General features: G+C 49.8%; 1 protein-coding gene and 1 non-coding gene across 3 annotated transcripts in view; both read right to left on the reverse strand.

Annotated features, from left to right (window-relative positions):
* GFOD1 (glucose-fructose oxidoreductase domain containing 1) overlaps window positions 1–23,995 on the reverse strand; it is a 114,682-nt gene that overhangs the window by 61,254 nt on the left and 29,433 nt on the right. The window lies entirely within an intron of this gene.
* TRNAR-UCG (transfer RNA arginine (anticodon UCG)) lies at window positions 19,406–19,490 on the reverse strand. Its single transcript has one exon. It is a non-coding gene; the product is annotated as a tRNA-Arg (tRNA).

The raw sequence follows: 23,995 nt of genomic DNA on the forward strand, positions 1-23,995 counted from the left end.
GGCAAAGTCTCCCCCTTGGGAACCGGGTTGACCTGCAGGAGGGAGTCCAGTGGTGGGGAGAAGGCCACAGGGGTCCTCCAGATGGTGTCCACTCTTTCTCTCCCCCTCCACCCACCTGGCATCACATTCTGTCTCCTCGGTGAGTTTCCCCTGCCTTCACCCAGCTGCCTGTGGCTTCCTCCCACTCTGCCACGAGGATCAACAGAGAACAGATCCCTCCTTTCAAGGCTTGATGGGAGGCTCAGTCCACACAGCATCACCCTGATCCAGTTCCTAAAGGTGTTGTCTGCAGACCATTTGTTCAGGAAACATTTTCAGCGGGGCGCCCGGGTGGCTCGGCCGGTTAGGCAGCCGCCTTCGGCTCAGGTCATGGTCTCGCGGTTCGCGAGTTCGAGCCCCACGTCAGGCTCCGCGCTGACGGCTCAGAGCCTGGAGCCTGCTTCGGATTCTGTGTTTCCGTCTCTCTCCGCCCCTCCCCTGCTCACGCTCTGTCTCTCTCTTTCTCGAAAATAAAAAAAATAATAACAAAAAGTATTGAAAAAAAAGAAAAAAAGAAAAGAAACATTTGCGGAGCCTCCTTGAACGGCCTCGCCAAGTCCTTAAATACCAAGAGAAAGTAAGCAGAGACCTGCGAAGCACCATGTCCTGGGAGAGCCTCAAAGTCACAGACAGACGGCTTCACAGCATGGCAAACCCAGGAGTCCAGCGCCCGACTGGGGGCTCAGGCTTGAAGGACACGAGGAAGGAGTCGATGCCCCCCAGGGAAGCCATGTCAGGGCCAAGCTCCAAAGTCCAGTAAGAAGCAGCCAAGCAGGTGGAGCAGGGAAGGCCTTCCTTGAACAGGGGGTCGGAGGAGGCACAGTGGGTTCTTGGGAGAACAGGATGGGGGTCAATGTGCTGCAGAGACACCAGGGGGAAAAAAAAAAACCAAACAGCAAGACAAAATGTGGCTGGAAAGCCAGAGGCCTAGAGGATTTGCCACACGCTCAGCCAATGTCTGAGGCACTTCAACTGACAGGCTACCTGTGGCAGCAAAGGTCACTCCACAAACTCACACAGTCCTGAGAGGCATGGGTTCCCCAACCCAACACCGCCAGGGCAACCTCAGAACTGCTCCTTTCTAGAATTTTCTCTCGTGGGTATCTTCGGGCACAGGCTGTGTGCTGTACCTGTTACCCTCTCTTACAAGACCCTTCTTGTAAGAAGCTGGGAGTCTGTCAACCTCTAGCTACCCACCTGGGAAGGGGGTGCCAATAAAAAAAAAAATCAAGCAACTAAACTCAAGCACAGAGGAACAGAGAACTCTAGAGGAAAGTATCTTTGATTTGTAAGAAATGATGGTTGTCGGGGCACCTGGGCAGCTCAGTTGGTTGAGTATCCGACTCTTGATTTCAGCTCAGGCCATGATCTCACGGTTCGTGAGTTCGAGCCCCGCGTTGGGCTCTGTGCTGACAGCACAGAGCCTGCTTGGGATATTCTTTCTCTCTCTCTCTCTCTCTCTCTCTGCCCCCCCCCCCCCGCCCACACACTCTCTCTCAAAAAGGAATAAACATTAAAAAAAAAAAGTGATGGCTGTGGTTCTCTACATCCTTTGCTTGCATATCGTGAGAAAGTTATCGCGTGAAGCCTTGGCACCTGCTGTTCCCTCCACCTGGAATGCTGCTTGCTCCCCATTCTCCACCCTCCTACCCATCCTCTCCTTGCCAACAAGACTTGCTTTGCTAATGGCCTCCCCCAGACCCCTAGCGTATGCTCTTGTTTCTTGTCACATCTCATACTATAACTGTAATTAAATAACCAACTGTGTGCTTTCCTCCACTAGACCAATAATCTCCAAGAGAGCAAAGCCTGCGACTGTCTTGGGTACCACATCTCCGGATGGGTCTGCCCAGGTGCCTCCAGCACACCAAGCAGTTGTTAGACTGCTGAGCTATCTCTGTACTGGCTGGTACCCGCCACATGCCTTGCCTAGGACTCAGACTCGGTCCAAACTCAACAACGGGTGTTCACAACAGGGGTTCATAGTCCTTCCTGTGGACAAAGGGCAGGCCCTCAGAAATGGGCTAGCCTGGGATTCTCAACTCTTGCCTTTTATCCATGGCTAACAGGCTGAGAAAAATTTAGTGTCTTCCCCAACTAGCTTTCTTCTAAAAACCCAGTATTATAAATATAGTAGTTGGGCAGTGGAGAGTATGACAGAGAGGATGTCAGCTTGTGTTCATGTTTCCCTGTGTGATCAGAATGCTAATATCAGGGGTGCCTGGGTGGCTCGGTCGGTTAAGTGTCCAACTCTTGATATCGGCTCAGGCCATGATCTCACGGTTCGTGAGATCGAGCCCCACGTCGGGCTCCAGGCTGAGCATGGAGTCTGCTTGTGATTTTCTCCCCCTCTCTCTGCCCCTCCCTTGCCTGATAATGCAAGCCGCTCCATGGGGTGGAGAGAGAGGGAGATTAACAGTTCGTGGTTTATTCTTTGGAACGTTTGAAATTTGAATCACACGCATGTACTTCCTGTACAAAAAAAAAAATACACACACACACACACACACACACACACAAATGAAACAAGTGTTGAAAAATTAAATTTTGGAAGTAAACAAAAATTATTTTTAATGTTTATTTTTGAGAGAGAGAGAGAGAGAGACAGAGAGACAGAGTGTGAGTGGGGAAGGGGCAGAGAGAGAAGGAGACAGAATCCGAAGCAGGCTCCAGGCTCTGAGCTGTCAGCACAGAGCCCGACGCGGGGCTCGAACTCACGGACCGTGAAATCATGACCTGAGCCGAAGTCGGACGCTTCCCCGACTGAGCCACCCAGGCGCCCCAAACAAAATTTAATTTTAAAATGAAAACAAAATAGGGACGTTAAAAAAAAATAAAACAAATCTGACACTACAGGATATAAAATGAAAATAAGTTTTCCCTCACCGATCCCTGTCTCTTCCCCAAACGATTATGAACAGTTGCTTGTATAGCCTCCTAGAATATTTATCTTTTTAAAATAATTAACCTAAATGGGAGCATGCTATACATGCTATTTCACACCTTCACTTTTCACCTAAAATCTTGGGAGATCTTTCCATGTCCGTGGATATGTATCTAAATTCTGGTTCTACTTGCTGTATATTATATCGTATTAATATAGCACAATTCACACAACCCATTCCCCTACACATATACACTTAGGATGTTTCCAGCTATTCAACATTATAACTCAGGCTGTAATAAACGGTTGTGCCAAAATAGGTAAACGAATCCCCAGACGTGAAGGGAATTGCAGGGGTGAAGGGTAGGTGTGACTTGAACGTTGCTATTGCTGCATTGTTGGGCATGTACTCAATCACTGCACGGCTTTATTTTCTCCATCTATAAATCAGGAAAATATTGACGGGCTATCAGGTTTCTCCCATAAAAGGCTTGGCTAGCCTGAGAAATACAAAGCAGGGTCATTTAAGGTGACATTCACTCAAAGGCACTGTGTTCATGCAAAAACTCAACACAGAACTGTATCTGGGGCCAGACACTGGGCTTGGCTGGAGGTCCAACAGCATGAGCCTCAGTGGCCCTGGATGTCTTGTGGCCAAGTAACAGGTCTGCCTTGCCAGGAGGGCTTTTTGCTTTCCTCCTAAAGTCACTTTCAAAGCCAAAAAGGTGCTCTCATGAGTAAGGTATGAGAGAAAGGGGGAGCCCGACCCAAAGGCAATGGGTCTCAGTGAAGGCAGCGTTAAAGAGTTCCGGCCTCAGAGCCAGGGGTTTAGGAAAAAAAACCCAAGAAAATGCAAGAAAGTGGGATTTCTGCTACTTCTCCCTTGACCTTAATCCACTTTTGAGTTCCCACAATGAGACACCAAGCCCCACTGAAGGTTTAGCTTTGAAAACGTCCTTCCTAGGGGTGCCTGGGTGGCTCGGTTAAACGTCTGACTTCGGCTCAGGTCATGATCTCACAGTTCAAGAATTCGAGCCCCGCGTCGGGCTCTGTGCTGACAGCTCGGAGCCTGGAGCCTGCTTCGGATTCTGCGTGTCCCTTTCTCTCTCTCTCTGCCCCTCCTCTGTTCACACTCTGTCTCTCTCTCTCTCTCTCGAAAACAAATAAACGTTAAAAGTACAGATGCCCTTTTAGTCCTGATCTCTCTCAGTCGGCTCGCTGAACACAACAGACTCCCCAGCTATCACGTAACAGGTGGATGTACGGCGGGGAATACCCCACAGGCTAAAATACTGATCACGACCTTTGGCAGTCCCTGCTTGCGTCTGGTGACAAGCCGCTGCCCCCTGGACAGGACCAATTGCTGGTGCACTTGAATCTGGGGAAGAAAATACACTCCCCCTCCCCTTCATTCAACAAAAATCCATTAGGTCTGTGCTGGGCTGGGCTCCAGGGTTATCGATGTTTAAGATGCATGAGAGGAAGAGGAGGAAGAAAACACATACATGTGGAGACGGAGAGACCCCCCAAGCCACGCAAACCACGTGCTGAGCCTTCTGTGGATGCTGTTCCGTGTGTCATCTCATCGGTTTAGCTTAATAGAGAAGATCCTTAAATGCGGAGTGACAACGTGACGTGATCAAAGGGGTGAGTCATCCTAGGTACAGAGAACTCTGAAAGCCTCAAAGGGCCTGTGGTGAGTTAATAAGCCTTCACCTCTACTCCAATGCGTGATTCTGGAGATCTAGTCTGGATGCCCCCCTCACCCCCACCTGGATGCCCCCCTCACCCCCACCTCCACCACCGACGCGCCCATCCTAGTGAAACCTAGAATAAAGAAGCTGGGCACGGCGCGTTTATGTAAGAAGGAGCAGAAGAGACAGTTATTTCGACGGGGAAGGCAAGAGCAATGAAAACGTGGAGGAACCGAGGATGCAAGTTATCTTCTTTACAAAGAAAATCACTTATAATCATACAGACTCTTGACAGATCTTGTAGGCCATGACCGGTTCCCAAGCCTGAGAAAATACGGTGCCGTCTATGAACATAAAATTTTGCCTTCCCAAACACGAACAGAGAAAAGTTTTCATTTTAAGACACGATGATCCGTCCCTCCCCGGAAAAGACATTAATATTAATTATATAACATTATACATGACATATTTTGCACATATTACATATAACATTCATATATTAATCTACGTCGCTGAGCATTTATGGACTTGATATTCGTATGATTTGTATTATTTCTAAGCTTTACCGCCGACCACCCTGCAATACAGGCACCGTTGTCCCCATTTTACAAATGAAGAAAAACTGAGGTTCAGTGGCCAAGTCCTGACCTAGGATCGTAACCCAGACCTCCTGAGGTCAGGACTTCATGCACGCCGCATGTTCTCATGACCTCAGTGCAGTGCTATCAACTCTCTATTTCCCTCCAGAAGCGAGCCCTCGGCATTGCACTGTCCCAAACGCGGCCCGGCACAGGGGTGAACATCTGGCCCCAAGCAGGTGTCAGTAAAACCCCCCGAACCAGCGAATCTGTGTCACAGCCGGTACTCTGGTGAGGGTACTAGCTGATAATGTTCCCAGAGAATTGTTAACCCAGACACGATGCGTGAATTTTTTCTAATTGATGTTTAAGAGGGCGATACAGACACCGACTAATATTCCAGAGGTGGACATGATTTTATATCAGGGAGTGAGAGTACAATCACAGAAACAGGGGCCCATTTGCATTCTTGACTTCTGGAGACGTCCTCCCTGCAGTCACAGCCCTCGGGACTTAACTGTTCCAGATGTGCTGGGTAGGAGGGTAGAGACATACTATTCAACCTTCACTCACATTTGATTCTCTGGAGACTGGCCCCTTGTCAAACACTGCAACAGGCTCGAGTTTTAAGCAGCTATTGTAATGCCGAGGCAAATGAGAGGGAGGGTCAAAGAATAAACAATTGAAAATTTAAAAAATGGTGATGACGAATCCCTGAGATTTCAAATGGATTTGGGCGTGCCGACAAGTCTGAGAAAGTCAGACAACGTCAGCACCACTGCCCCGTGCGGGCCCGACCCAGAAGGGGCTCTGATGCCCAGCTCTCCTCTACAGCACAGCTGCAGGCTCGGAGGCTGTCAGTCTGTCTGTCTCCAATGCACCAACTCTTATCCAGAGCCTTGGACCCGAGAAATAACACCAGTTCTGCATTTCAGGAGGGTTTTGTTAGTTTGCTTCTTTTGCACGTAAAGAAGCTGAGCTTGTAAAGTTGGGTGTCGTTTATCGAGCACTTACTATGTGCTGGGCCCTGCACTAAGCACGTGGCACGTATTACCTCCTTCTACCTTCACAGGGACCATCTATGTTAGAAAATATCATCCCCATTTGACAGATGAGGGAACACAGCTACCGAACTCCTAAACTCCGCGGTCTTCCATCAACAGTCGTTCTCAGCGTGGTTATCCACCGTGAAGGGAGAAGACGAATTCTTTAAAAAAAAATACCCGTGCCTGTGTTCCACCCCCAGAGATTCTTATAGGCTTGCTCTAGGGTGTAGCCTGGGCACCCAGAGTTTTAAAATCAACCTGGGTGACTCTAGGGTGCAGTCAAGATCGAAAAGCCCTGCGCTAAGGCAAGTACGTGGAGGAGGGAGGATCTGGACCCAGGTCTCTCTAATTCCAGAGCCTGGGATGGCAACTGCTGATCTCTACAGCCCTCCCTGCTGCAATTAACATCAGGCCCCGCCAGTCGATACTAATTGTTACAGGAACGCCAAGCGAGACTAGTTCTGCCATCGCAGGCTGCCCAGGTCTCCCTGCAGCCAACTTAAGGGTTAATGTGAGCTCCTTGTGAACCGTGCCCACCTGGACTGTAATGCGTCAATCTGCAGACGACCGGGCTCCGAGCCCTGCCCCTGGACAGCACCTCTCCCTTCGAGAAAAGCAAGAGCTCAGACGCTCTCCCCTTCCAGGGCTGGCTGGGTCTCCTGGCAGCCATTTTGCTAACAAATGTGTGCAGAAATCAAAACCAGATATGTTTCCTATTAAATCAGAGAACAGCTTTCAATGTAAACAGCACTCGGGTTATGATCCAAACATCCGTAGCCCATTTTGAGAAACGCAGAGCCCTCTAATACTTTAAAAGAAGTGCTTATGTTGTTATCTTTCAGTGCTTCAGCTTTGCCTGGTGTGTGTCCGTCCCGTGTGTGTCTGTCCCGCCCTCCGTACATCCTCCACTCACTTCTCTTCCCTAGTGTTCCTCCCCGCTGGATAGGCAGGAACCACTGCAACTACCTGGGTATTCAGACACACTGATTATCTCATCTGCTAATCTACAAGTAATCAGACCGCGGCAGAGAACTCATTCCACGATTCACATCCGCCCAGGCTGATATAATTTCACGATATCCTGAGCATTTAACATTAAGTTCGCCTCCCCCAGCCCTCCCTACTAGCTAGGGGTAGGTAGTGCTGTGCTCAGTCGGTTAAGCATCCGACTTCGGCTCAGGTCATGATCTCGCGGTCCGTGAGTTCAAGCCCCGCGTCAGGCTCTGGGCTGACGGCTCAGAGCCTGGAGCCTGTTTCACATTCTGTGTCTCCCTCTCTCTCTGACCCTGCCCCGTTCATGCTCTGTCTCCCTCTGTCTCAAAAATAAATAAACGTTAAAAAAAATTTTTTTTTAATTTTTTTAAATAATGAGGAGCAAAATGGGGTACAAACATGTTTGATATGAACTCATCGGGCAGGGAGGTGAAAGGGTAAGAATCTGTATGCACCCCAGTGCCCGCACTGTCCATCCCTGGGTTCAAATGGTTTGCTCTTGTTCATGGAAAAGTGACTAAGGCCATGGTGTCATGAAAATTACCAGACTTATCTTACTGACCATTTCTGTTCCAAACTAGCTGTGACCTCAGGCAAGCACCCTAAAACCACTCGGGGCCCAAGTTTCTTTCTGTATTCTGAGGCAGTCTCCAGCCCCGCAGGTCCATGAGCACCAACACAGAAATTTGCTCTCCCTGTGTCCTCACACACTCCTGTTGCCACAGCACACATGGGGGCTTTGCCCCGATTTCTGAGCTGGTGAGGGTTTGGGTGAAAAGCTATGGGGGAAACAGCAAATCTGAGATCACTGCAAATGACACGATCTCTTCAAAATGAAATGCGGCAGGGGTGCCTGGGTGGCTCAGTCGGTTAAGCATCAGACTTCGGCTCAGGTCATGAGCTCACAGTTTGTGAGTTTGAGCCCTGTGTGGGGCTCTGTGCTGACAGCTCAGAGACTGGAGCCTGTTTCAGATTCTGTGTCTCCCTCTTTCTCTGCCCCTCCCCTGCTCACGCTCTGTCTCTCTCTATCACTCAATAATAAATAAACGTTAAAAAACATTTTTTTTTAATGAAACGCGGCACACGGAACTGACAGGTCCCACAGAGAGAGACACCTGCCAAGAGGAAAGGAGAAGATATTTGAATTTAGACTCGTCTTCAGTTTCATAGTCCCTGCAAAAGAATTGCATCGTCTCAGCTCCACTAGAAAAATCAACCTCCTCTAATTATCAAGTGAATCCCCTAAACCTAACTTGATAAATAATACAAATACCAGCCTTCCTACAACAGCACATTTATTGTCAGTAATGCAGTAACAGACCAGCTTACGTGCACGGTAGAGGGGATTAAACACGGGCAAAGAAACAGAGCTCAGCCTCTGGCAAAAGGCAAAGTGGAGGAAGAGGGAGGAGGGAGGTCGTTAGCATTCTGGTAAAGGAGAAGTCTGGCAGCATTCCAAGCCCGCACTCCTGTCTCCATAAAGGACCAGATTTCCTCATGCTCCATGAGCACCACTTTTCACTTATACTAATATGCGAATATTCAGGAACTAATATGCATATCAACAAGATCTAGACACTGCCATGGCCATAATCTATTTGATGACTGTAATAATGTTTGCACTTGTACTGAGCCCTTAATCTTTTTTTTTTTTTAAGTCTATTATTTATTTTGAGAGAGAGAGAGAGCACACATGCAAGTTGGGGAGGGGCAGAGAGAAGGAGAGACAGAATCCCAAGCAGGCTCTGAGCCATCAGCTCAGGACCCGCTGTGGGGCTTGAACTCAGGAACTGTGAGATGGTGACCTGAGCCGAGATCAAGAGTCAGATGCCTTGGGAGGGGGGATGGGCTAAACGGGTAAGGGGCATTAAGGAAGGTACTCCTGAAATCATTGCTGCGCTACATGCTAACTAACTGGGATGTAAATTAAAAAATAAATTAATGAATCTGAAAAAAAAAAAAAAAGAAAAAGAGTCGGATGCCTAACCACTGAGCCCCCCAGGCGCCCCTACTGAGCCCTTACTCAAAGGAGACCAAGATCCAACCCTACCTTTCCCCTAGCAGCCTAGCCACAGTATTCAAACAATTCAGGAGAATAAGCTCTTGTCTAACATTTTCCAGGGCCAAAGGCAAACAGATTTTGTCCTTTGGCAATGCCTGGCTTCTTCCCTCGCAAAGCCACCGTTCTGACGTGGAGAGAAGATGCCTGCCACCAGCCAGAGGGAGGGACAGCTGGGTCTGACCTCACCGTTCTTGCTAACAAGCTCGCTTCGCTTTCCAAAGAACCAAGAAACGTGCTCTGTAAGAAGACATGTTACTGCTGCAGCTTAGAGCAGGCACACACATAAGAAAACACAGGTCTGATCTTTAAGAAGCCAGGAGCTTGTCCCGCTGGGTCGCACAGTCCACACGTCCCACCCTTCGCCGTCCTAAGCCTCTGGGGCTCGACACCGCTGTGCGGGTCTGATCTCTTCATAGGGCATCACGTCAAGGAAGCAGCCAGGTGCGGAAGGCTTGATTAGAAGAGACGTACGCACGGTAGCAGAGGGAAGGTGCGAGAGCTCCTGCCTGCTCCGCCGCAAAAGGAGGAGAGCAGTGCCGGCAGGGACTAACCAGGACTCGCAGGGCGAGAGGCGAGCACAGAGCCACGGGCTGGGGTCGGGACCAGCCACCTTGTCCACGTGCCTAACACACACAGCCCCACTGCCGGCATCCTAACTGAGGCCGGAAACTCAAGTTCAACAAAGCCGCCGCTCTGGGGTCTGTAACACGCAACAGGGCGTGGGTTTTTAAACAGCCGCCCGGGTCAGTGGCATTTATTTCAAATCACTTTTCTTTGTTTTTACTTTTAAATGGAAGGGCTTCTTTAAGTTTATTTGTTTATTTTGAGAGCGAGACAGCACGAGAGGGGGAGGGGCAGAGAGAGAGGGAGAGAGAGAATCCCCAGCAGGCTCTGCACTGTGAGCACAGAGCCAGATGCGGGGCTCGAACTCACAAAACCGTGAGATCACGACTTGAGCCGAAAGTAAGAGTCGGACGCTTAACCGACTGAGCCACCCAGGTGCCCCTGAAATCACTTTTTAAAAACATTTTTTTAACGTTTATTCATTTTTGAGAGATGGTGGGGTGGGGCAGGTGAAGAGAGAGAGAGAGAGAGAGAGAGAGAGAGAGAGAGAGAGAGAGAACGTGAGCGGGGGGAGGGGCAGTCTAGAGAGAGGGAGACCCAGAATCCGAAGCAGGCTCCAGGCTCTGAGCTGTCAGCACAGAGCCTGACACGGGGCTCGAACCCATGAACTGCAAGATCATGACCTGAGCTGAAGTCAGACGCTTCACCGACTGAGCCACCCAGGCGCCCTCAAATCACTTTGAAACCCCCCATGGACCTCTTCACCTGACACTTCAAAATCAAACCCGAGGAACCAGCACTCCTGCGCTGCCCTAAGAGAACAAGGGCAAAGCTTGGAAACAGAGATCTGTATTTGTTAGCACGGTAGGGGCCACCGGTGGGGTGATCAGTTATAACAATGCACGGCCCTGATCTCTAAACCTGAGGCTACCGTCAAAAGGGAGGACCATCCTTCTGGAAGACAGTCAGCCCAGGAGAAGCCTGGGCGTGCAGCCCCAGGAGAGGAAGGCTAAGCCAGGAGGAGCTGGATGTCTGCCAGGTCCAAACAGGCCTGCTGCAGCCACCTGCTAATCCCAGAGTGACATTCTCAAGCAGTGTCAGCAGACACGCCCCCAAGACTGGTGGTGAATCCCATGTGCAGGCTGCGTCTACTCCCTCAAACACATTTATGCAGGTGGCAGCCAGTTACGGCAAGGGAGGGCTTGCAAGGACGTGGGCATCCTGAGAGAGAACGTGCAGGCCACCATGATCCCACCAATCTGTCCTGCTGACCGCAAAGAGAGCTTTTAGACGCTGGAAGCATGTATTTGAGTCTCCCCTCCTTCTACCAGCCTGTAGTAATATGTCCCTTACCCCCACCAGACCCTTCCTGCCCACCCCGTAGGGCCTACAGCTGAAGGGGCTTCCTGAATTCTAGGCCCGTCCGCTCTAGGTGTCAACATTTTTTGGCAAAAATTTCCCAATCTAGAAGGGAATGTTTAAGAACCCTTTTTGGAACCTGTATGCCCTCCTAGATGTTAAGCAGATCCCTATGTTACCATCATTATCGAAGAGCAAAGATTTAAGTTGGAAGGTGTATCAGTCTGCTAGGGCTGCATAACAAAGTACCCCAGATGAGGTGACTCAAGCAGCAGAAATGTGTGGTCTCACAGTGCTGGGAGCTGAAGATCAAGGTATCAACAGGGTTGCTTCCCTCTGAGGGTGTGAGGGACAACCCATTCCACACCCCTCTCCTGCTTCTGGCCATTTACAGGCAACCCTTGGCTGGTTCCGGATCGCTCCAGTCTCTGCCTTTGTCTTCACAGGGAGCTCTCCTTGGGCAAGTGTCTGTCTCCAAATTTTTCCTTTTTATTTTATTTTTTAAAGTGTATTTATTTTGAGAGATAGAGAGAGTGAGAGAGAGAGAGAGAGAGAACAAGTAGGGGAGCAACAGAGAGAGAAGGAGAGAGAGAACCCCAAGCAGACTCGGATGCTTAAACCGACTGAGCCACACAGGTGGCCCCGAGTTTTCCCCTTTCATAAGGACACCAGTCATACTGGATTAAGGCACACCCAACGACCACATTTTTTTTTTCAACGTTTATTTATTTTTGGGACAGAGAGAGACAGAGCATGAATGGGGGAGGGGCAGAGAGAGAGGGAGACACAGAATCGGAAACAGGCTCCAGGCTCTGAGCCATCAGCCCAGAGCCTGACGCGGGGCTCAAACTCACGGACCGCGAGATCGTGACCTGGCTGAAGTCGACGCTTAACCGACTGCGCCACCCAGGCGCCCCCCAACGACCACATTTTAAGCTGAAGGCCCTATTTCCAAATAAGGTCACGTTCTGAGGTATTCAGGGTTAGGACTCCAACATAAATTTTTTGGGGGGCGGGGGTGGGTGGGGAAGGGGCACAATTCAACCCATAATGGGAAGGAATCTTAAAGATCCAGGGATTTTCAAGCTGTATTTTATGAAACACCAGCTTTTAAAAATGCTCCATAAAAAGAATCTCTCCACAGGTGTATACGTACCCCCAAATTCACTGAGTTGCCTACATTAAATATGTATAGCTTTTTATGTGTCAATCGTACATCAATAGAGTGTTTTTAAAAAATAAATTAAGGCCGGGGCGCCTGGGTGGCGCAGTCGGTTAAGCGTCCGACTTCAGCCAGGTCACGATCTCGCGGTCCGTGAGTTCGAGCCCCGCGTCAGGCTCCGGGCTGATGGCTCGGAGCCTGGAGCCTGTTTCCGATTCTGTGTCTCCCTCTCTCTCTGCCCCTCCCCCGTTCATGCTCTGTCTCTCTCTATCCCAAAAATAAATAAACATTAAAAAATAAATAAATAAATAAAAATAAATAAATAAATAAATAAATTAAGGCCTTTTTAAAATTAATAAATTAGAAAAAGAGAGACACAGACAGAATCCTCTGGTCTGCTATGTTTGAGAATTGCCACGACCATATCCTAGAAATTCATTATTATGACACAAACTTATGAAACACCACTCCTCCACGTCAGGCACTGAGCTTGCTGGAACTCCAGAATTCAGTAAGACCTGGTTGCCTCCAAGGAACTAGGGGTTTTTTGAGGGGGATGATGGTGGGGGTGCACAGAGAGGTAAATGTCACTGTACTGTGGTAAGTGCTATTTCAGAGGCAGGTGCAAGTCACTTGGGAGCCCAGAGGAGAGAAACTTACCTTCGCCTGAGGCATAAGAGAAGGCTTCCCTTGAGGGATTTGGGGGAACCTACCTGGGTTTTTTAAAATGCAAAGGTGGGGCACGTGGGTGGCACAGTCAATTAAGCATCCCGCTTTGGTCCAGGTCATGATTTCATAGACCGTGAGTTTGAACCCTGCATCGGGCTCTCTGCTGTCAGCACGGAACCCGCTTCAGACCCTCTATCCCCCTCTCTCTCTGCCCCTTCCCCACTCATATGCTTTCCATCTCTCTCAAAACTAATAAATAAAAAAAAAATTTAATGCAAAGGAGTTTGCCAGGCAAAGTCATCAGGAAGGAGGCATTCCGGTCAGGAAAGTAAAGGGAACTGAGGTATACTGCAGTGTGTATTTGAGGTGCTCCTAGAGAAGAGAGGACAAGGGCAAATGACGGGGGGGGGGGGGGTGGAGGTAAAAGATGAAGACGTACAGAGCCAATGAGGGCTTGAAGTTTATCCCAAGAGTGAGAAGAGCCAGGGGAAGCCCTGATGCGTGGGGGATGACAGAATGAGAACCAGTTCTGAACAGACGCGGGGTAGATAAGAAAGAATAGAGGCGGGGAGGCTGGTGTTGGCAAAGCATCATTTCGCAGCCATCCTAACGGAGACCGGCTGAGGTACAACGCCATCGATGGATGTTAAACCCAGGGAGCAGTTGTGAAGGTGAGCCAGAAATAGTCTCAAAGAGTCTCCCCACAGACTGCTTGTTAATTGCAACCGAACAGATAGTAACAGACCAGGAGCAAGCAGGTATGCCTTGAACTGGGTGATCAAAATTACCACCACCAATGCCGGGCAGAGACATTGTGCGTCTCCACATGGGATCCTGAGAACAGGAGAACCTGAATTTGACCATGAAGAAACTCAGACGAACCCAAACTGAGCGACATACTATTAAAAAAAAAAAAAAAAAAAAAAAAAAAAAGGAACTGTATTCTTCCAAAATGTGAATGTCATAAGAGAGAGAGAAAAACTTGAAAATGCTAGTGAGACACGACAGGTAAATACAATGTCTGACCCGCATGGTGCCTGTGGCGAGGGTAAAGGGCTACCGAAGATTCTATTGGGTCAAGTGGCAAAGCTGGGCTATGGAAGGGAGATGGGAGAGAGACAGCGTGTGGATGGTTAATTCACGGAAGTTGAGATAACTGCATCGTGGTCTTGTAACAGAACGTCCCGTTCTTAGGAAATACACACGGAAGTATATAGGCGTTAGAGGCCATGATGTATGCAAATCACCCTCTAACGGTTAGAGGGTGATTAGACGGGTGTGTGTGTGTGTGCGTGCGTGTGTGTGCATACATGTGCATGTGGGAGAGAGAAAATAAGAGTGCATATACAACAGGGATGAGATGTTAGCAGCAGGGGGACCTGGATAAATGGCAGATGCATGTTCTTTTATTCTAGAAATTATTTCCTCAGAGATAATGCTCAGGGCCTGAACTGGGGAGGCGTTGGCAGCAGTGAGGAAGGGAGGAGGTCAAATCTGCAGTGGTTGGTAGGATTCAGGGGGACGAGGGAGGGGGACGCACAGAATGGTTCCAAGTCTCTGGTGTGTGCGCCCTGAACACAGGCAGGGAAGAAAGAAGGGGAGCCGATCTAGCAGGAAAAGGAGAGGATTCTGGATTAAGTGTCAGCTTGAATGGCTCCTTCAAAAACCTCTTCCTTAATAATGTCGGTGTAGTTAGCCACATCTGTCTCTGGCTACGATCCATCCTAAACGTAGACAGGGGAATGCTCACCTCAGGCAGCTATTTTCCGTTAATTTCCCTTTCTGCTTTGCAAGCACCCATCCGCCATTTTTTCCCAGGTGATGGTGGCACTGTGGCGTTGCCACCTTGTCCTGTCCAAAGGAAAGTTCCAGAAGGGAGAGGAGAAGCCTCTTCTCCCAAGTGTCTCCTCCACCCCCATAAGGCACTTCGCACACCGAGTAATCTGCACCAAGGACGCGCTCTGCAATAGGGGCTGGCCCACAGTTCCCTTTTGTGTCATGTCGTCATTTTAGCCGCCCCCTCCCTCAAAAGGGTATTCTTACATTTTTTTAACATTTATCTACTTTTGAGAGACAGTGTGAGCAAGGGAGGGGCAGAGAAAGAGGGAGACACAGAGTCTGAAGCAGGTTCCAGGCTCTGGGTTGTCAGCACAGAGCCCGACGTGGGGCTTGAACTCACGAACCGTGAGATCGTGACCCGAGCCAAAGCCGGACGCTTAACCAACTAGCTACCCAGGGGCCCCCAGAAAGGGTCATCGCCCACCAAACGTGGATCTCTGAACAACTTGGAAAAGAAAGTGAAAGCTTCCAAATGCCATAGCAACACTCAGACTTCCTCCCACATGCCAAGAAGGGCAGAATATCTACGTCATCTGCAGACGCTCCGTGTGCGACTCGATGGCTTGCCTCCACTCTCCCCGGGATGAAGAAAAACGCCCTTAAGCCGCATCCAGGTAAGGTCAGTGTCTCATGCCACTAAACTGCCACAAAGTCTACAGACTCTCAGAACGGGCCTCTGGGGGTCATGCTTCTAGCACCCCGGTGGGCGGGGTCCTGGCACCACCTCCTGAAGATGTTCTGGAGCTGCCGACCTCCAGCTCCGGCTCCAGAGAGAGAGCCAAAGCCATTAGCAGGGGCTAATTTTAAATGCTGGAGTAGGAGCAGTGACCTTCTGGCCTTGGAGAGCAAGTACTCAACCACCCAGGCAACCCAGCCCAACTGCCAGCAGAGAAGACAGCTTCGTAGAGACTCAAATACTGGGATTAGAGTCCTCATGGGCCATAAAAGATCTGATGGCCAGACACACAGGTCGTGTTCTCCACGACTTACTTATAGACTCCCAGGTCTTGCCACTAAGGGGGCAAGACCATACCTCCCCAGGGCAGGACTTTTTTTCGGAACAGAACGCTTCCCCAAAGCATTCTTGCTATATTTCTTCCCTTGCTTGCGTTTCTTCCCAAATGGTCTTCCTCCATCCGTCATTTTTTTTTTTTTTTCTCCAACTTACACAAGACCCATTGGCTTCGCTACTTGGCTCTGGAGAATGCGTAGCCTCATTTGATCAAGAATCCTGAAGCATGCCGCCAGAGTTGCCCTGATGAGAAGGAATGCCAGCCAAACTGTTTCAGAAAATTCACGCCATATTATGGAATGTCAAGCCGAACCGAGGAGAGTTCCTTGCTGAGTTTTTACACGGGGACTACGAATGCTCTGGCCTCTCACTGGATTCTATGTGGGGCTAGTGGGGACGTTGGGACGCAGGACACAATTTTAACTAAACTGCCGCTCCTCTTGGAACAGGCAAAAACAAAACAAAGCAAAACCCTAAGTAAACTCTGTGCCATGAATTAGCACTGGGGAACGGCACAGGGGTGTGGGGTTGATCTTTACTTATGGGACACTCCAAAGTCCGTGAGTACCCAGAGTCCCCAAGACCCACCCAGGCTTGGGAGGAGGATTAACAGGACTCGGCATATAGTTATACCCAAGGCTATGACTGCTCACAGTGAAAGAACAGGAAGCGAGAACAGCAAAGGGAAAAGGCTCACAGGGCAAAGTCTGGGGGAACCAGGCACAAGTCACCAAGACTACCTTCCCGGTGGGAGTAACGCAGGACATGCTTAATCCCTCCAGCAGCTGCCAGTGACCATAGGCATGAACTGCTGTCTGTCAGGGAAGCCCATTGGAGACCCCGTGCCCAGGGTTTTTACTGGAGGCTGGTCACGTCGGCACTTCCTGCCCAGAACGCACCAAAATTCCGGACTTCCAGGAGGAAAGCATTCGGTATAAATCATACACGCTTTGCACGAACAGTTTAGGCACAGTGAGCCGTGCTTATCGCTTAGGGAAAGTTTTATATCCGTGTAGGGAACTATTTACAGCCAAGCTCCCAGATGCCACAGCCAAAGGTCAGCCTTGCAAGCAGGCCTTTCTCAGGCGGACAGTCTCGGGCCTGCATCACAAGTAAACCGAGACTCGGGCCGAGGTATGTGAATCCCAGACCACAGCTGCCCTGGGAGGGTGCTCAGTAAGGTTACCTACCCTGATGTTAGAGAGGCTCTCACTTATGGACCGCCCGGTTTGACACGTATGACATCCTTTTTATCAGCTGTGATGCTCATTCTTTGTGCGTGCTCGGCAACTCCCGCCAGAGTCCCTCACGGACATCACAGAATTTCTCAGAACCAACAGACCCCTGAAAGAACATCTGGTACATTCCCTTCAGGATACGGGATGAGGAAAGAGATCCATAGGGAGGTTCAGTGATTGCCCCTGAATAAATCTGGATTTGAAGGCCCCTTTTCCTCTTCCAGACTCTCCTGGCCCCTGACACTGACCTGGCCCTGGTCCATGGCCCTCAGCCATGACCTCCAGACCTGAGAGAACGGAACAGACCAGCAACGTGGAGGCCTGGGCCTTAGGGAGCAGCCTGGCCCTGTGACTGGACCTGGAGAGATCAGGGAGGAATGACCAGTAGCTGAGTCATGAAGAGGTCGTGGAGTATGCAGGGTCAAGTCTAGTGCATCTTGATAAACACTGGGTCACTCTGTAGGCGGCTTGAGACGTCATCAGTAAAGCCCTCCAAGTAGTGTGTTAAGCGGGTCCCGGTATCGTGGCTCCAATATGAAGCCAGTAGCTTGGGGGCAGGGGCAGCCAAAGGCCAAACAGCTTGCTAAGGTCAAGGGAATGTTTACTCCAAAGACATAGCGAATGCTAGGTTGAGGTCAGAAAGACTAGTGACCCTGATCAAATCCACCACGGGAGGGAGGGCCCCTGCATGCTGTGTTTTCTTTAACCAGACCCCCATTCCCGCCCCCATTCTCCATTCTCACATGCAGAAAGGTAACAGACGCAGAATTTGGATTAGATTGCAGAGATCCTAGATTCGTCTCTGAGGAGTTAGAGGGCTGCATTTTGGTGGTAGTAGCTGTTTTCTAAGTGTGGACTAGGAAAGAGAAAGTCAGTGGCCACACAGGGAAACCCAGGTAGAAGACAAAAAGAGAACTCGCTCAGGATCCCTGTACCCCTCCTCCTAATCCCTCCTGAGGCCGAGGCATGGACCTGTACCCTAATCATACCTCACCCACCCACCCCCGACCCCTTTCTGTCTACTCCTGGGGCTGGTTTCTGTGACCTACAAGCAAAACAGACTTAATAAATACCAGTAGGACTGGCTGGCCCAAGCTTGCAGAGTTAGCCTCTTCATTCTTATGACAAAGAAAGCCTGTGGAAATGTTCCAGATTAAAGGAGTTTAAAGAAATGAAGGCTGGGGATGCCAGGGGCCAACACGTAAGATGACAGGTAAGAAGTCTGCCCCCCAGCCTTCCCCAGCTGGGGAATCACACAGTGACCAAGCTTGGAGCCCTGGACAGAGAGGACTGGCTCCGAAAGCCAGTTTCCTCCCTTCGAAGCTTCGAGATCTGAGCAGACAGCTTAACTCCTCTGAACCTCGGTATTCCTTGTCTGTACAATATTTAATTATACGGGCTCACCGTCCTTTTTCCAAACTCTCTGGAGCCAGATACAATTTAGGTCTCCCAGATCTTCGAAACATATGGTGCATTTACTAGATGTTACGTATCACCCCCAGCATTTTTCTACAGAGAGATGTGTTGGATGAACACTCACGTGCTGCGGGCCAGAGAAATCAAACAATAAACTGTCTCGCATCAGTTCAGCTTCGGCTCTGTGATCAAATGAGTTTGCACGAAACCAAAGAAAAGATTCAGTTTTCGGACTTTGGAGTGTTTGTTTGCTTCGGTTTTAGATTTTTGTTGTTGTTGTTGCTGTTGTTGTTGTTATTTGTGGATTCAGCATTGAGGCTTGGGGGCCGTGGCCCTGTATCTATCTTGCCGGATTATTGTGTGAATACACAGGTTAATCCAGGGACAGCACTTTGCACAAGGTCTGTTACCGCCTACGATCACATCAGTGCATGCCTGTGTCTCTCACTAGGCTGCGAGCTCCTTAAAACCCAGAGATATTATCTTAGTCGTTTCTCAATTCACCTGAACACCCAATGAAGTGCTTTGCGCACGGCAAGGTTTGAATAAATGTTTCTTAAAGGGATCGATCCAGTTTCAAAGGTAAATTGTTTTCTGCATTCAAAACACCATGGATCTTTGCAGATTCCCTGCAGGGGACAACTATTTGATCATTTGAAGATGTACACATGTAGGAATCCAGTGGTAACATCCTTATTCCTTTCAATGCATCTTTTTTTTTTTTTTTAATGTTTATTTATTTTTGAGAGAGAAAGAGTACAAGCGGCAGGGGCTGGAGGCGCGTGGGTTGCAGAGAGAGGGGGAGACACAAAACCCAAAGCAGGCTCCAGGCTCTGAGCTGCCAGCACAGAGCCCAAAGTGGGGCTCGAACCCACGACCCGCATGATCCTGACCTGAGCCGAAGTCAGATGCTCAACCGACTGAGCCATCCAGGCGCCCCTCAGTTCATCTTTTTAAAGCATCCTTTATGATATGATGTCCTCAGAACGTTAAAATACAAGTCAAACGATAGCGATAACAGTATAGCAGCTTACATTTAGTGAGGGGACGGTAACATGCCAACTGCTTTCTAAAGAACTTTATATGTATTAACTTATTTGCCTCGGTCAACCTTTTTATTCATTTGTGTTTTGTTTTGTTTTGTTTTGTTTTGTTTAATTTGCCCATTTTACTGATACGGGAGCAAGGCAGGCACCTTGCCTACAGATACACAGACAGTAAGTGACAGCTTTCGACCAGGCCATCAGACCCCACAACCTGTGCTCCCAAGGCCTCCCACAGAAGGTGAGCACAGAAACCCTTTTAGCCAAATCTTATGGGTTGAGTTGCGTCTCCCCTCCGTGGCCAACTCTCCGTGAAAGATAAAGTCCTGACCCCCAGTATCTGTGAATGTGACTTTATTTGGCAATGAGATCTTTGCAGATGAGCAAGTTAAAACGAGGGAGTGGTTGGGCCCTTGCCCAATATGACTGGTGTCCTTATAGAAAGGGGACATTCAGACATACGGACACACACACACAGGGAGGCCACCACTGAACATGAAATTGGAGACGGGGAGGCTTGTACAAGCCAAGGAATGGCAAAGATGGCCAGCCAGCGAACCCCCGGCAGCTCGGGGAGAGTCCTGGAACCGATTGTCCCAACACCTGGGTTTCAGCCTTCCGGGCTTTAGAACTGTGAGACATTTCTGCTTCTTAAGCCACACAGTTGGAAGTACTTTGTTAGCATCTAGGCCCAGGAAACCAATACGAGTGCATTAAGCCGATAAATCCGCTGGAACCAGCAAAGCCAACGTGTCCTGAAAGTCCTGCAAAGAAGCACATGTAACACACTCTTGCTGGAACGACAGCAAGAGACCCAGGACACCAAGAGGCTTCTCACTCACTGGCGTATCGCCAAATCCTCCTTTCTGGCCTTTGAGTGACTACTTCTTCCAAGCCAACCAAAAAAAGAAATGAAGAGAAGGCACATTTCCATGATTCGGAGATGAGAGCTGACAGCCAAGGACCACGGCCAGCGCCTCGTGGCCCTTCTGTGGCTGCCAGCGGGAGACAGAAGTGGCCCCATGTGGGACAGCAGAGCAGGAGTCAGGGATTGGGGTGGGGGGGTGCGGCGGAGAAGCAGGTCTTTCAGACCCCAGGGCCTTGGCTTCACCCTTCAGCTGTCACTCACGGCAAACCTATGGCTACCCCAATATGAAAAACCTCAAAGAGATTATACACGCATTGGGATGAGACTGATTACCATCTGACTCTGTGGTTCCCGCTAGAGTTCAGGGTTTAGTCATCTGAGGCCTTCTGATCTAAATCTCTCTGCTCATGTGCCTGTCACACTGGGGCTCTGGGCATACTCCCCTCCCCCACCCCCAGGCTCCTGTCCCTTCGAGCACCTAAACGGAAAACCCGTGCCTCCTGACGGATTCTGAAAGCTTGGCAGTAGGTAACTACGCTTTGAGGGGTGCATGGTAGATCCGGTTACTGACCCGATCTGGGCTGAGTTTTACACTCAGGGTTACTTCTTTCAGAAGTCCCTATCACTCAATCACCTTGGTAATTCCAGACGCCCATCAGGGGTTTTGTTTCCGGAGAGGAAAGCCAACCCCGGGGCTCGCAGAAGTCCTGGAGAAGGCTTCTGGGCAGGGAGCCTACCATGAGTGGGAAAGCCCCCTGGTCTCTGGCCTGAATCGGGTTGTAGAAACGCCGGAGAGGTGGACAGGTGTTAACTCTAAAGAGGAGATCCTGTGTCTCCCCAAAGGCTGACACACTGAGAAAGAAATGGAATCATTAGGCCCAAATGGGTAGCAAGCCAGACATCCCGCTACCCGCCCCCCCCCCCCCCCCGTCACCAGCGCCCCACACGGGCCACCTGACATTCTGTCAGAACAGAGGAAGACCAGGCAGAAGGGAAAAAAGTGTGTCTGCTGAATTCGGGACAGTCACCTACACGAACAGCAGCGTTCCATCAGGAAGAGCACAGAGGGTCCAGCTGTCCCCATCCTGCCTGCCCTGCTGTGTTCATACACCTACCCTCGGGAATCTGCTAAAAGGGAGGAAAATGAAGAGCTGAAGATCTCACCCGACCGGCCAGGTGGTCATGGTTGAACACCTACCTGCCTGGTCAGCACTCTGTGGACAGCATTTTCAAACAGTATGAGAGTTCAGGGACCCATTCCTCCTGCTTGATTGCTGCTTACTCTTAACCTATTGCTGGCCATGACTTTGGCACAGCAGGCCTGACAGGCCGGGGCTTTCCTGGTTCAGCCCAGCTCGGTCCCGGGAAGCCCTCATCCCGAGAAAGTGAGTCTCAAAGGTGGCCCATAGCATGGCCGCCCTATCTCACAGGAAGCTCCAGAGGGTTGAGAGGAATCTTCTTCTCATAGATTGGTTTCGTTTTTTAAAAATATGAATGAATGCTGTCGTGACAGATCAGGTTTATTCCACTTCCTTTGAGCCATTGAATACAGGCTAATGTTTAAGCTACCCATAGCGGCCACCTCTAATCCTTTCTAGAAAAAAAGCATGAATCTAAATAATATACAGGCAGATCTCAATGGCTCTCTTACTGCAGATGATCGATGCTGAACAGAGTGTTAGGCTAACAGTGTTAGCCTCGAGCTTCACAGACCAGGGCACCTGTACCCCCCGCCCAGACAAACACACCAGGCATATGGTAGCCTCCTGGGAATAAAAGTTGATCTAATCATACAGTCACAGGAACGTGGGCATGCAGAATGGAGAGTTCACGTGAATTTTTGAACTAAGACCTCGTCATCCCTGCTGGGCATGCTGAGCTGTGCCCCTCCCCCGCTCCGGGGGACCTGGGCAGAGGAGTGTGGGGAGCACCACGCAGGGACACGTTCCCGCTCCTCTCTGCTCTCGTGACTAGTAGGTGACTTAGGGGCCAGCCCACATGGGAAAATCAAAGACGGGGCTTTCTATCGTAAATTTGAGCCAAAAAGGCAACGCTGCCTACGGCACGAGGCGGTGCAGACCAGAGACACACGTGCCCGACGAGGAAAGCGGGAAAGACTGCACGGGGAGCTCAACCTGCCCAGACACGCTCCCGCCTGTGGATCCTGGCGCAGACTTGCCAGAAGCAAACGGGCACCTGCCAGGGATTTCAGAAGTGACCCAGATTTGCTGTGATTTTCCAGAGCCTAAAATGGAGGAACGGTCTCTAGAAAGTTCTACGGCCCGTAAAACTACACCCTACAGATAGCAGGTGCTCAGGAAATGTGTGGGGGTGATGATTAATAGGCCTGCCACCAGCAGAGAGTCAAACGGGGCATGTGGCTCCCCCGGCCACCGGTGGTACCTGATATGACGCGGTAGGGCCCAAGAGTCTCCGTTTGTAACCAGTTTCTTGTCCGTCCCAATTCAGGGTCCTCAGAAACACTGAGAAACTGGTGCAGAGAACAAGACATACGCACAGGGAATGATGGAACTGGGGCTCTGGGTCTGGATGACACCACACTTGCTACTTCTATGCCAGGCTCTTGATTATTGATTATTGATGGAGAGTACAGATTTCCCGCTAAGTGTTAGCATCCATCTGTAACACATTCCTGCGGCTGGATGGGATTGAGAGTAAGCAAGCCATCCTTGGTATATAGGGTTGTTTTTTCTTTTTAAATTGATTTATTTATTTTGAGAGAGAGAGAGAGAGAGAGAGAGTGAGAGAATCCCAAGCAGGTTCTGGCGGTGCCAGCACAGAACCTGACGCGGGGCTTGAATTCACAAACTATGAGATCACGACCTGAGCCAAAATCAAGAGTCGGACGCTCAACCAACTAAGCCACCCAAGCGCCGCCTCCTTAGTATAGTTTTAAACTGGACTTTATAACTTAAATTCTTTGGAAGTAGCTGCCAGCCTAATCTCGCAGGAAAAATAAACACGGAGATTTCACTGGCTCTCAGCATCCTTAAATCACTAGCTTGGGCCACATCAGAGACAAGCCTTCCGATGAAACCAAAATGTGTTTTCTATCCAGGCAACAGCAGAGGTTCCAGACGTAATTCCTGGAATTCAGACTGGGATCAGTGCTTCGAAAGGATGATTTCACTCCTATCCCGTCCCACAAGCCTAGAGGCCTTGGCTCACCCAAAGGGAACAAAGGACAATTAAAATACAAGTCTAATTGATTGCTTCCCAGTCCCTTGGCCCCGTTTTCCTCCTGCATATTTTTTAAACCTCCTCTGTATTATTTATCATCTAATAAACCATTTCCAAACTCCTCTGAAATAGAGATGTAATCAATAATGCTCTCCCCCACTGAACTCATCAGGCGATGTGGTGTGGTGGAGAGGTCAGGCCGATCTTGACTACAGTCCCAGCCCCTCCTATGAGCTGTGTGGCCTTCAGCAAGTGACCTAAACTCTCTGGACCCAACCTTCCTCCTTTATAAAATGGGGCCAATGCCTGCATTATGGGGTCACTGCAA

Source organism: Lynx rufus, unplaced genomic scaffold (assembly GCF_022079265.1).
Source record: "Lynx rufus isolate CCGP_SWC_20201006 ecotype Redwood Valley unplaced genomic scaffold, mLynRuf1.p SCAF_6, whole genome shotgun sequence".
In the NCBI taxonomy this organism is placed as follows: domain Eukaryota; kingdom Metazoa; phylum Chordata; class Mammalia; order Carnivora; family Felidae; genus Lynx; species Lynx rufus.